This window comes from Neopelma chrysocephalum, unplaced genomic scaffold, assembly GCF_003984885.1.
Source record: "Neopelma chrysocephalum unplaced genomic scaffold, ASM398488v2 Primary Assembly neopelma1_23, whole genome shotgun sequence".
NCBI lineage: Eukaryota > Metazoa > Chordata > Aves > Passeriformes > Pipridae > Neopelma > Neopelma chrysocephalum.
The window spans coordinates 6,463,064-6,473,179 of NW_020897691.1; the positions used below are offsets into that span (position 1 = coordinate 6,463,064).

The 10,116-nt window shown below is 47.2% G+C and overlaps 1 long non-coding RNA gene across 5 annotated transcripts; it reads right to left on the reverse strand.

The window, feature by feature from the left end:
• LOC113968719 lies at positions 1 to 10,116 on the reverse strand. 5 transcript variants are annotated; one of them, XR_003534636.1, is made up of 6 exons: positions 10,014 to 10,116; positions 5,947 to 6,176; positions 5,362 to 5,555; positions 4,830 to 4,933; positions 712 to 797; positions 1 to 87 (listed from the first exon to the last, which is right to left on the reverse strand). It is a non-coding gene; the product is annotated as an uncharacterized LOC113968719 (long non-coding RNA). The 5 variants fall into 5 exon arrangements; XR_003534637.1 differs by having other exon boundaries at positions 4,713 to 4,933; XR_003534633.1 differs by lacking the exon at positions 712 to 797.

The following is a 10,116-nucleotide window of genomic DNA, read 5'->3' on the forward strand; positions in this document are numbered from 1 at the left end:
TGTGTTCCAAGGGAGATGATCAGTCATTCAGCTACTGGGTCATCTGTCTCTGTTACTAGATCACGTCCATCACTATGGTGTCAGGGACTGCAAATACAGAGAATCTGTGTTCATTAATTATGGCATTATATGAAAACGCACTGTTTTATCAACAGTCATATTTTGAGATTTTTTTTTATAAGCAATATCATTATTTTGATACCTGAACAGTCACAACTGCACCTTTTGACAGAGTGCCCTCAGATTTCCAGGGCTAGCTCCCAGGCACAAGGCTAAAGTCCCTGCAGAGCCATGCACACAGGGGGCAAGGATTTGTGGCAGGAGGAGGGAAGTATTGGGAGCCACAGCTCCCCACCAGCATGTGATGGGTGGCCCTGCCCCAAGACACCCAGATGCAGTGAGCCCACCCCTGGCCATAACCCAGTGAAGAGCTTTACTCTGCCCAGAGGCCAGCTGGAGGCTTCATAGGGCAGGGATGGATCCAGAGGCCATATGGATCCAGGCTGTGAAGCTTCAGCTGTATTTATCTCAGACTGCTTTTCTTCTCAGCTCACCTCTTACTGACACCTGCACACCTCCTGTGTGGTGGAAATATTTGTGCCTTTCCCTGCTCCAGGGTGCTTACAGCAGAGGTGCAGTGAGGGCCCATTACCTGCTCAGGGTGGTGCTGCAAAATTGGGAGGAGGAGGCAAAACCTACTCATGGCCTTACCTTAATTATTACTATTCTCCTTGCTGAGTCTTCTCCTTGCTCAATACTGCCTCTGATAGGAAAGGTGCTTTTCTTGCATATAATTGCTTAAAAGTAAAAGGAAAACTCAGCAAAATGAAAAGCACCACCACCACCACAAAAAAAAAAAATCCACACAAGAAACCTGGGCTTTGTTCACTCTTCTGTTAATTATCCTTAAAGAAAACAATAAAATGAGAAAGCAAAGAAAAAGCCTAAGAAGGTAATTGGGCTGGGCTGCTGAAGAAGCAAGAACCGTGGGAAACAGGGAGATGGCTGCAGACAGCATCACCTTGCAGAAACCCCACATTTTTGAGGTGTGCCTCTCTCACGAGTCCTGTTTTGCGGCAAATCAGAGTAGATGGGGTAATTATGACAGCTGTGCTTTAGACTGGTTTAAGAAGTTGTATTTTCCTGACTGCCTTTGGAGCACAATAGCAGTGGCAGGCAGATTCCTGCCAGCACAGCTTGGCTAAATCTACCAAAACAAGCAACCAACTAGCCTTCTGGAAGAACTTGCTGGGTGATTTTTGATAGGTGTTTGTTTTCAATGACAAGTTTCCGAGGAAAACAGTAGCATTTTAAAACCTACATGTACAGCCAAGAAAGCTTGTGGACTTTTCCCTCCTCCTCTCCAGCAAATACTTTGCTGCCTCTTTTACAATGCCATTTCTATTGACGTAAAGTGAAGATAAGAATTGTTTGCCCACACTGCCTTGCTCAGTTTTCCATGTGTAGCTTCTGGCTGATTTGCTGTGTGCCCCTGCTGAGGTCTCAATCCATTTTCGACTGAAAGCGTCTGGGTTCTTGCTTGGCTTATCATGCCGACACAGCTGGCAACCTATTAATCTCCTGTTCCCGATGCCTTTACTTCAGTGGGAAAGCTCTGGTGCTTTTTAGTGATTTGTATTTGCAGCTAACAGAGGCTGGTGCTCAAAGCCTCTAGGACACTTCTCCACAAAAACCCCTCTCCTGAACTACTGCAGCTGGAAGTGGTTCAGCATTTTTGTCCTTCTTGCTCTAACACTCTCTGTCAAAGATATGGAGATCCATAAAGCAGCTGGGAAAGCAGGTTCAAAAACAGGATCACATTATCTACCAGTAATGCTTTACTCTCATTCACGTCTTTAGTCTAAGGACTTCAAGACACCTACAAACTACTTTCTCAAACACTGATAAAGTGAGGCTCAGTTTTCACTCAGTAGAAGTTTCCCTGTTGAGCATGTGCCATGTTTTTAGGTACATGAATTCTGTCAGCTCCCTCCCCAGCTAAGAGAGGACACTAGTCTGTCAAGGTTATCCAGCAAAGGAGCCCTTGGAATCTCATTCTGCTCAGAAAATTGTTTTAAACTAGGCTGGTGAAAACATTGCTGTGTGATGGTAAACCATTGCCTTTTAGAGCCATGCTGGTGGTACTGTTCTGGCAACTCTTTCTTTCAAAATCCAGCTCAAATGGACTAGAATGGCAATTTCCTGAGCCCAGCCTTGTATGGTAGTGAAGGACTCCCAAGCAGAGACAGGATGCCTGAAAGGGAAAAAATCTTTTATATTGTGGCTGGCTTCTGATTTATGTATACCCATTATGGCTGAAATGTGCTGTCCTGAAAACCTGGGAATCGAAGGTTTTCATCCTGTCCCTGAAAAGAGAAACATAATGTACTGCTTTCCAGTATCCCAAACCAGCTCACAGTTCTCTACCAAAGCAGATTTCTGGTGGGGGGGAGTACAGCATGCTGAGAAGTGCTTGCTCCTCCCCAGCTGCAGCTGCCAGCACCACGGAAGTGGGATTGACTCAGCACTGAGCTGGCCAAGCTAAGCTGGGGATCAGAGAAGTACCCAGGAGCCCCCACATACAAGCACCTGAGCCAGGACGGTGCTGATTTGGATGGCAGCGTTTGCTCTGCACTAAGTGAATCATGGTCTTTGGTTTCCTGCCTTTGTGTTACCATGCAGCACAGAAAAAGCCATGGCTTTCCCTCTCTGCTAAGCTGCCCCGGAGCCAGCTGTGGATGCTTTCCTGAGATGCCTGCCCTCAAAGTCGGGCAGTTATCACGGAAGAACAGCCTGTTCATTTTCAATAAAACTGACACTTGCACTGGCTTGTTCCAAGCCTTTTAATCCCCACCAAGGAGATCCTAGCAACCACTTTCAGAAGAGATCTTTAAATGTAGAAAGGGAAAAGGCTTTTCAGCAGTGGCCATGGGGTTCTTCCAAGTTTGATACCAAGAGGAAGTGGCTGGCTCCAAAAGAGATAACACTAGGACCAATTGTTGTTTTTCAGACTTAAAGAGTAACCAGCTAAAAATGCATGGGACAAACTGTCCACAAAAGCAGATCAGCACAGACCTGTTGGCTAGGCCGAGTTTCACTGGGGAGGCTAGGTGCAGAAGCAAGCATGAGAGCATTGCTGGCAGAGCAGACAGGTCTCTCTGTTAACCTCACCTCCCAGCACTGTTAACAAAAGTGAAGACTCCCATTAGGAAGCTGGGCTCACGAAACTTGGGCTCATGCAAGGACGTGGATGGCCCAGTTTGTGGTGCCTCTGGGGACAGCCCCCAGTGGTGGGGAGGTGGTAGATTTCTCCAGGGAGTACTGAAGTACTGAATTCTGTTCAGCCTGGTTAGTGACCGTTGGTATATGCCCAATCTGGGCATATTTTACAAGCACCTTGAGAAATCGCTTCAGCATAACGAAGCTGTTCAGCGTCCTGGTTCTCTGTGCTTAGGGGACACACAGACTGTCTGCCCTCTTGCATTCCCTTTTCTCTTGCAATGTTTGCATTTGCATTTAAGACGAGCAAAACCTGTCTCCCTCCACCTACCTCACTGCTCACTGTCTCCCTCTGGGCCCCATCAGCCTGGGTTGTAGCAGCCTCTTCCCAGTTCTCCAGCCTGGTCTGATCACATTACCCTCTGTCACAACTCATTTGCAAACAGGGACCTTATTCTTAAATACATCCTTGCATCCCAAATGCAAAGAGATATCTCCACATTTACGTTATCAATATGTAAAAGCGTCAGCAATTTTAGGCCTGGCCACTGGAGACTCCATGGTCCAGACACAACTTCTGCATCTCCTGTTGTGCAGCTGGAGTTCCCCAGCACCTCCCAGCCCTCTCTCTGCCGACCTAGGAAGTCAGATCACTTATATCCATCATGCCATAAGGGTGCAGATCTTGGGGAAGAAATCCTGGGTCTGGCAGGCTGCTCTGGAACCTGACTCCCATTTGAAGCAGCCTTGAGGCCTGAAATTCTGGCAAGGTGAGGGGTTCAGGTATAGCATGTGGATGGGGTACACAGAACAAGGTGATGAATTTTAGTGCACACAGATTGCTGGGGTTCATCTGCATTCAAAGAGACTCTGGGTGTTTAACCAGTGTGAAAACAAAATAGATGCCTCGCATAACCTTGAAAAGAAAACTGATAAAGGTCTTTTAGCTTGCCTAAAACATAAAATGTCTCCTGTACAAAAAATACCTCCAAGATACAAACAACTTCAGGAATACAGATTACATCACTGAAGATGTAGGAGTGTATATGGGAGATGGTGGACTGCAGTCTAGGCTAGGGCATGAAGGCCATAGAGATCTGCCTGTGGGGTCACATGAAGATGCCCATAAATGTAGGTCACCTCAGTTCCAGCATGGAGCAAAGAGAGTGTTCACATCAGGGACAAGAGCAGGGCTGAAGCAGGAACCAGCAGAGGCAGCCAGCAGGGTTTCTTCCCAGGAGTGCTACAACTGTCAGGAAGGCTGTGGCAGAAAAATTACTCACTAGTCTGCTTTAACACGGAGGGGGATGCATAGTAGAAATGAAAGGTTTTCCCAGCTGCTGGAAAGAGCCCCTAGAGAACAGAAGCATGGCAGATTAGGATTTTGACAGCTGTTTTGGGAGTCCACCTGAGGAACTGGTAGGGTTATGGCAGCTAGGAAAACTAGTGAGGGAATTCACACAGTGACTGATAGGCGGTCTGGTAAAGAGCACGTGTGCTGCAGAAACCATGTCAGTTTTGAGCGTTAGCTGCTCTGCTCCAGCTCCTCAGTGATGTGTGTCCAAACTGAGCTGTTGTTTCTCTTCTCAGCTCTCTCCTCTGTCACTCACCAGTCCCACCAGTGTGCAGCACATTGTCCAAGCATGTTTTCTTCTCCTCCCGTTTAGTCCTTGGATTTCCTCCCTCTCTCCAGATTGTGTGTAAACTGGGACTCCTGTGGCAGAAATAGCATGGCAGATTATAAATCCTAGTGAAAAGAAGAGCAATGAAATGCAATATACCACAGGGCAGGGGCAGCTCCTTCATTCAGGTGTTTGGCAAAACTGGTAACTTTGTTATTTTTCTTACCAAGACATTTATCAGCCACCACCTAGATCTTACCCAGTGTGTCTCCAGCGGTGCCCAGACGACCTGCTGGGGTGACTGCTTAGTCTCTGCTCAGAACCAGCAGGGAGAGCCCTGGGAAGAGCTCCCACCTCTGGTGCACTCAGAGGGGTGTGGGGTAGCCCTAGGGCAGTGAGGGGCTTACAGGACAAGCTGGCAAATTGGTGACTGTCACACAAAATCAGGACATGCAGCGCTTTTCAGCACCTGACCCCAGATCAGCCAAAAAGGATTTTGAAAGCGAGATAAAGGGCTCACCTCCCACTGTGGTTTCCCTGCAGAGGCACTGCAGATAGGAGGTTAGAGTTAATTTGTTTTCTGAATTAAATAGAAATTTGGGAGGCTTGAAGCAATTGTGCTTTGTTTTGGTTTTGTGGGGTTTTCCCCATGTTTATCTCAACAATTGGTTTTGCCTGTGAGTTTTTGGTAGCCTCTTCTCAATTAGAACTTAGCTGGTAGGGTGGTGAGAGTTTATTGTGTTACTAATGTGTGCCACTTACTGATCCCTTTCCCCAGGTAGTGAAAACATCCCTGAAATCGATACTTTGAGCATGAAAATGTTATTAAAAAAAGCCCTGGCAAAAATATAATTTTTTTAAACTACAAATCAAATATATAATAAAAGTAGCAGTATCTTGTAGTTCTCTAGCCCTTTTCCCTCATATTTCTCAAAGAACAGCCTCAAAGGCACTTCTCTAGAAACAGAGCACTCCTTTATATAAATTGCCCTTTCTTTCCCAGGTTGCTGTCCTTTCCTTGCTCTCTCCCTCCCTCCCTCCCTCCCTTCCTCTCTCCTTCCCTCTTCTTCCCCTTTCTTTTCTCACCACCTTGCGTGCCACTGACCCACTCCGCCAAGTCACCAGGATCCTGCTTTTTGGAAAATGAAGGGGTGCATCAGAGATGGGTTTTTTTCCAGACCTCAGGGTTGCTCTTTTCAATAAAGAACAGGATCTTGGTGACAGCCGTGCAGAGCAGCCATACCCTTCCCTGGAACAAGCAGCAATGCATCATGCCATGCTCAGAGAGTGCTGCCTCACTCCCTTGCCTCTCTCTGTGTCAAGCTTTTCAAGTTTCTGCAAGAAAAGAAAAAAAGAAAGCTTTCATTCTACAAGGCCAGTATCTAGTTCATAGTTTTTATATCACAGGGAAAATGATAAGCCAGGGTATAACAATGACCTACTTCACATCCTGATAAAATAATTTCCTCTCTCTGTAATTTTTCTTGAAGAATAATATTTGACTAACACAAGCACGTAGGATAGAGGAAGACCGTTTCTGGGAACTGGCTGATAATGTGTCAAATTCAGCCCTGAGACAGACAACTGCCACCCAGTTGACCTACGTGGAGTTAAGCCTATTTATCCCCCAGATTAGAGCTCTGAAAACAATTGGGTTCAAACCTGTAAGATGTGTGCATGTGATAGGGTTGAGGCTGAAAGCTCAGAAGCAGGGGCTATCTGTTACAGCATCCCTCCATCAATGCACCCTCAGCCCACTGCCACCATGGCTGCCTGGGAGCTGCTCTGACTTGCTGCTGTGGTGCAAACGGGCCCCCCCTTTGCAAAACAACTGGTTAGCTCATCCTTTTACACAAAAGGCTACAGTACTGGGTAGGGTACATTACAGTATAGGGCAACCATGCAGCTCTGAATCCACTCACGTCCCCCCTCCCCAAGCACAGAAACAATGCAGACTGTTACAGCTCACTTGCTGGAGCCTACTTAGCTCAATGCATTGGCTGTATTTGTCTGCTGAAGGTGTTTACAAATGTAGATGTGGCATTTTTCGCTTGCAGCATTGCATTGAAGGGCTTTCTCACATCATCTTTCGATGCTGTTCAAATGGATTGCCACCCAGTGCATATCGTCTGCCCTCTCATCTCCCACCTACAGGATTTTTCCTTGTGGTTTGCATCTTTTCTCTTAATGAGTTCTCATTGTCTCATACAGGACACAAATTTGTCATTTGCCACTGCAGATAAGAGGTGACATTGCTCGTACATCCTTGTGTCCTCAGTTGTGCCATATTCCAGCTTGGTGTCAGAGATTGCAGAATGCCTGCTCACCTTCTCTTCACCAAAAATAGACAAAACAGACCAAGGGGGCAAAAATCCATCACCTGCCATGACTTCAGCAAGACACACTGCCCAAGATGGCCAAAGCCAACTAGTGAACAGTATTTACTGCACTTACTGTCAACGTATTTACTGTGTGCTGACTTCCAGCATCATATGCTATGCCACAGCACTAACAAGGTACATGATTTATGGGATGCTGCTGAGAGTAAAATGTAGTTAAAATGTAATTATGGTACTCTTTTTATTTCTTTCCTTGAATAAATGTGGTACGAACCTTGTCTGGTCTATTGACTTTTCTCCAGTTTCTTGTTCCCCAAGGTGGAGAGTTCCCCTGGATTTCTAGAGATGGAAAACTACCAACTGCTGGGCTCTGACAGGAGAAGGGTAACAAGCATCTTGGCATAGAGATGGAAACCCCTTTTGACAGCTCTGTTCCTCAGGCACAACGGGCCTTTCTATCAAAGCTCATGTGTGCAGTAGACAACTTTCTTGGATGCTGCTCAGGGGAAACTACAGCCTTAAAAGCTGTACCTCTTCCCATTGTACGTCTTTCATTAGCATTGCCTTCTTTTGTGTAGAGATGCACCTATATATACACTTAGAACCACGTAGAATAAAAATGAGATACTGGGCTGCAAATGTAGTTCTGCCCTCTGCACAAAGCAGTAGGGAGGACATGCACCAGAAGTAACAGCATCCAGCCTCCATGCTCCATGCAGTTCCCCAGAAATTACTGAAGATACTGTTCCTTGTCTTGTGCAGATCCTCACTACCTTTGGAGTTTCACTGAAAAGTGATTTGTTTTCAATTCAGAAGAAGGGATACAAGTCTGTGCAATTTATCCATTTTCCTTTTGCCTCTATTGAAGGAAAAGAAGGACCTGTAACAATTTATGGTACAGGGACTGGTACCTGATTTTGGTCAGGAATGCGATTGTCACCTGTACCACTCTTATACTAAGCTGTGAGGTTCACTGTTGAAACAGCATTGCTGCTCAAGCTGTTACCACACTACAGGTAGCTCTGAGCTCCCTCACCATTACAGCAGAGCAGCCACACAGAGTCTTCTCATGCCTTTGAGTGGAACACCTGCTGGGCTGAAGGTGCCTAATACTGAATTAAACACTGTAATTTTGCAGCCAGGTGGCTGTGGAGCACACTTGCCTTTAAGGCTCTGCTATGGAGGGAGGAGCCCCAAGAACAAGCGTGGCAATAGGCTGCCCTGGTGGTAACCTTTCAAACAGCTGCAGCTGTTTGCAAAGTGAACCTGCATCTGCACACATAATGTTTTTCCCTTTTCCAACAAGAATAAGCCATATTAGCATTATCCTGGCACAACTGCATCCATACTCTGGGGAGTTAGCTGCAATAGTATTGTTAAAGCAATTCAGCTTTTCTAAGTAGACAAGCTATAATTACACTAAATTAAAATAGAATGCTTTTGTTCTAACTTCAGCATCCCCACGAGGACTTGCACCAAAATAACCAAAGGCACATATTAAGCCATTTCTGTTATTTTAGTACATGCCTGAGCACAGGCAGGCTCCCACTCCAATCCTTCTACCTGTCACTCTTGGCAGAACTCAGCTGTCTGGGTGATCTCCTCACAGGCTTCATCACAGAGGGATAAAAGTATGAAAGCATCCAATGGGGAAACGCTTCTTGGTTGTAGCTGGGTGCCCTGTGATGACTCTCTGGGGCTAATGTCACATGTGGTAGCACTATCTTTGTTAATTTAGGGGAACTTAATTCTGCAGGACTGCGGTGTCCCACGAGAGGTCAATGGCCCCTATGGGTCTTGAGCATGAGGGTTACACTGAGCCCCTATGCTCTGCTGGCTGCTCCATCCTTGCCTGGCTGTGCTCCTTGCAGGAAGTGGGTGCTGCCACCCTGGTGTGGGGCTGCAGGGCGATATTCCTTCCCCACACCTTCAACTGCATGCATAGGGCATCCAACCTGGGGTCTTCCCAGCTGCCTTCAGCCACGGAGGACCTTGGGTCTGGCCCTGCTTTGGAATGCCCAAAATGTCTAAGTGCACAAGTGCCACAACCCTATGGAGAGCCACAGTGACACTTCCCGTGGAAGAAGCCAGGGCACTTAGGAAAACAAGATCAGATGTACAGAGTGATTATTTCCATAAGGCATGAGCCTTTGCAAGGCCTTCAGTGGTCCAACCACACAGAGCTTCAGGTTTTCCTGAAGCTGGAAGATGACATCCCCACAGGCCTGACACTTCCAGTTCCTCCAGTTACCCTGAGACAGACAGATGGGGCATGATGGGCAGATGTAGCATGTGCTGCAGAACTAAACCAGCTGCCTCACATGGGTTTCCATTTCAGTGAGGGAAACAGTAGGGTGCACTGGGAACTCAGATGCTGAAAACGGTAAACTGAAATCCCGACTCTGCCACAGACTTATCACCACTAATTTGGGTAAGTTGTCTCAGATACCTGCACTCGATGCCTGCCAAGTGAGGTATCCCAGATACTCCAGGTGTCATGGTTCATGTTTGTACAGTGCTGCTAAGGTCCCCAGCAGAAATGTGTTAATAATGTTCCCAATTTAGGGTAGAGGCAAGCCATTCACCAGCCTTACATTTCCAGTGTTCAACTGCAAAACCTTCGACGGCCAACTTATTTCAACGGTGCCAAAAATGAAGTGCTCCCTTTCCCACGGCACACGGCCCAGTTTATCCTTCCCCAAGGGTGCGGGTGGGAGCTCACTGAGCAAACACGCCGAGAGCACGCCACCGCAACTTCACGGCTCTCCTGCCCTGCTAAGTGCGATCCGCTCCGCCCCTCCGGGAGAAGGGCGCAGGTAGATAGGGCCAAGACATGCGCTGGGGAGCCAGCAGGGCCGCCGGTGAAGCCCCTGGCCCGCGGCGAAGCCCTGCCACGGCTGAGGGTGCCTCAGAGCAGCGCGCGCAAATCTGCCCCT